We start from the raw sequence: 3,942 nt of genomic DNA on the forward strand, positions 1-3,942 counted from the left end.
ACAGTAGTGGGAAACTGTGGGGGGTGGAGGAAACAGCGAGATGGGATCGACACTAGTTGAAATCTGCCTGGGGAAGTGGGGGCACACCTCATCAACAAGGGTACGTGGACCATGAATATTTGTATACCCAACCCTGACTTATGCCCCACAATTTTAAAATAAAAAAATTTTTAAGTTAAAAAAAAAAAGAGATCGAAAGAAGGTAGAAAGAAGCAAAGTAGTATATCTGGACACCAAGAAAGATAGCATTACAAGAAAGGAATGACCCAATAATGTTGAAGACTTTTGCAAGGTCATCTGAAGTACTTCATGTCAAGCCAGAGAGAGAAGGGAAAATCGTCTCTGACTGCTTACTCCCCTGCCAGAAGGAATTGAGATTGAGGTGCAGATAGAAATTCCTCTTTTCTTATTACTTGAAAATATGAGATAGATAGATAGATAGATAGATAGATAGATAGATAGATAGATAGATAGACAGACAGATGGATAGAGATAACGTCATCCATTTCTGAATAATTGCTATCCAAGGAAACATTAATAAGGGCTATTATAACTGTTTTCTCCACTACTACCTCCAGTTTCATCATCACTGAATTGTCCCAGAGAGATAATGCTCACATTACTAATAATACATCTAATATATTCATCCACTGATCTTTCATGCTATCTGAAATAAATTATTGCTGATTATATTTGCAAAACGAATTGAAATCTTGCTGTTGTTAATTTCTAAAACACACAGCTATTTCAAGATGAAAACTCTCAGGTAAAGAAAATGTTTAAAATTGCTCCCCAATTGCTTCATCTAGGCAGTAACTTACATTCTCAAAGTAACTTAAAATTCTTTTCAAATTTGGTTTTAACAAAATATTTATTCCCTTATTAAAATTGCCAAAGATGTCTTGTCATTTAAGAGAAAACTTTAAATATATGCATACTTTGATTACTAGATAATGAGAATCTCATAGAAAGATGGTGTAGGAAGTAGAAAAACTGGAAAGTGGGATACTTGAACAGATGCTGTTGGTATAGTCCAGATATGAAATATGTATAGTTCTAGACATCTAGAGTGGGTGATGGGAATGGGGAAAAAATAGTTTCAGGAAATATGTAGAAAATGGAGTCTGGGCATAGTAGCTCATGCCTGAAATCTCAGCACTTTGGGAGGTGGAGGTGAGAGGATTGACTGAGCCCAGATTTTTGAGACCAGCCTTCTCTATAATAAATAAAAAAACTAACCAGGTGTAGTGGTGCGTGCCTGTAGTTCCAGATACTTGGAAGGCTGAGACAGAAGGATTATCTGTGCCCAGCAGATCAAGGATGTGGTGGCCATGAGTGTTCCTCTGCACTCTAGCCTAGACAACAGAGTGAGACTCCTCCAACTCAAAAAAAAAAGGAATAAAAAAATAAGAAAATGGATTTGATAATGTCACTGAGTAGAAGTGAAGGCACAAAGTTGATATTCAGCAAATGTTTCCATTTTATGGGAGAAGAAACTCAGAAAGATGCAATCATTTGCCATAAAATATTTATTTAAAAACTTGTAAACTGGACTCGGTGGCTCAGCCTGTAATCCCTCGCTTGGGGAGGCTGAGGTGAGTGGATTGCCTGAGCCCACGGGTTCGAGACCCACCTGGGCAACTTGGCGAGACCTCATCGCTACAATAAATAGAAAATTAGTTGGGCATGGTAGCGCACGCCTGTAGTTCCAGCTACTTGGAAGGCTGAGGCGGAAGGATAGCCGGAGCCCAGCAGGTCGAGGCTGCGGTGGCCGGGAGCAACTACTGCACTCCAGTCTGGGCGACACAATGAGACTTCAACTTAAATAAAATAAAATAAAATAAAATAAAATAAAACTTGTAGACTGGGGGTGGAATTGGCAGTTGAGGGAAACTACTAGGGGAGGGAGGGATACACCTCATCAATAAAGGTACCTGCACATTTAACCTTTTAATACCTAACCCCGAATTTTACCCCACATCTTTATAAAAAAAATAACTTGTAGACTTAGAATCTATGCTTAAGACTTCTAACTTCAAAGACAAAGCTTTTAATACTATGAAGCCATAACAAATGCCCAACAGAAAAACTTGATAATAAAAAAAAAGAAAAAGTTGATTACATAGAAACAGAGTAGAAAGGTGGTTACCAGGGGCAGAGAGGTGAAGAATATGGGGAGTTCAAGATCAAAGGGTACAGCATTTCTTTTTGTTAGTTTACATATATTTTATTTTAAAGATGTGGGGTACAATTCAAGATTAGGTATACAAGTGGACATCATACAGGTCAAGTTTGGGCCTCCCTTTGGTCCCCACTTTGCCTGGTTTGCGATCAGGTACCTTTATTGTTGTTGTGTTCCCCCTCCCCCACCTCCTGCCACCCCGACAGTATCCTGCAACTGCCATCCCTTTCTTATAGTATTATGGTACATGTTCAGGGTCCGCTTACGAGTGAGAGCATATGGAACTCTGCTCTTTGTTTCTGTGATAGATCACTGAGTACGATAGACTCTAAATCCATCCAAGTTACAGCATTTCAAATATGTATGGCGACTAAATCTAGATATCTAACGTATAGTATAAGCATGATAGCTAATATTGTGTTGTATGTGAGACATTTGCTAAAAGAGTAGATTTTAGGTACTTTTATTGTATACATGCATACAAGGTAACTATATGTTAATTTTCTTGAATAGTATAATTATTTTATCACGTATATGTATGTCAACGCATCATGTTTTGTACCTTAAATATACACAATAAAAAAGAGCTAAAATAAGTAATAAAAATTTCCCGGAAGTATAATGCCATGAAACACATTTGATTAAGGAACAAAATGAGTCTGAACTTGATTTCAGGTGGAAAGGTAACTTCTTCTAGTGGCCCCTTTCGTGTAAAGAACTAGGTCGGAAGGACCATTCTGTGTTAGTGCCATGATCTCTGGGCAGCCACACTGAGGAAGCACACTCTAGACACAGTTGAACCAATGCAGGTTGTTGTGTGCACACAGGGCTCATGGGTCTGCAGTGGGTTGTCAATCTGGAAGGAATGACAGATCAGTCGTGCCCAAGCCCTCAAAGATCCTATCCGAGGACTTTAAGGAAGAAAAAGAAAAAGAACAGAATTGATCGTTTTTCTCTTTTTTTTTTTTAAGCAGAGGAAAAAAGAAAAGCAAGATGAACATCTTGCAAAGAAATAGAAAATGAAGCTTTTAAAGACATTGTTTATGTACCCCAAGAAATCAGCTCTTATTTCAGTCAAGATCACAGAAGCCTTGGATATATTTTATATTTTCTTTTCAGAAGTGTAAAAAAAATACTTAAAAGTGCATATATAGACTGAACATAGATTTATGGCCAATGACTTTTGTAAGGCGGGTGGATTGAGGCTGCTAATGTAGGTTTATGAGTACAGCTGGCCCATTTAACGGGAGGTTTATAGGCACTCCTCAAGAGCTGCCCGTGTCTGTGGAAGGTATGGTATCACACAAACTCTGTTGGACATATGGGCCCATCTATGGGCCATGTACTATAAACCAACCCATAACTACTGCAGCTGTGATCATAAACCTTTTTAGAAAACAACTAGAAAAATCTGACGTAGAAATGTTTGCTGTGTTTCCAAATGGGAAGGTGGAACAGGCAAAGTGAGTGCCAAGGCAATGGCTCGGGTGAACTTATCACAGACTCAGGTTAAACCAACAAAACCTATTTCATTCTCACTCTGCATTGTGTTCATAAATCTCGATGGAAGGATAAATGGCGATTCATTTTCTGCTTTTAAAATTCTAAGGGCCTGAGACCTGTGGTAGTCCACTGAACACTAGGTATTCCTTGAATAAGTCACCGGGATGTTGGTACTTACCTACAATGTTGGTATAGTGTTTTATTACACAGGCGTACCTTGAAAGATTTGTCTTCCATGTAATGAAGATACATTTCAA

This window comes from Carlito syrichta, unplaced genomic scaffold (assembly GCF_000164805.1).
Source record: "Carlito syrichta isolate Samal-C Ts95f unplaced genomic scaffold, Tarsius_syrichta-2.0.1 Scaffold303504, whole genome shotgun sequence".
NCBI classification, from domain to species: Eukaryota; Metazoa; Chordata; class Mammalia; order Primates; family Tarsiidae; genus Carlito; species Carlito syrichta.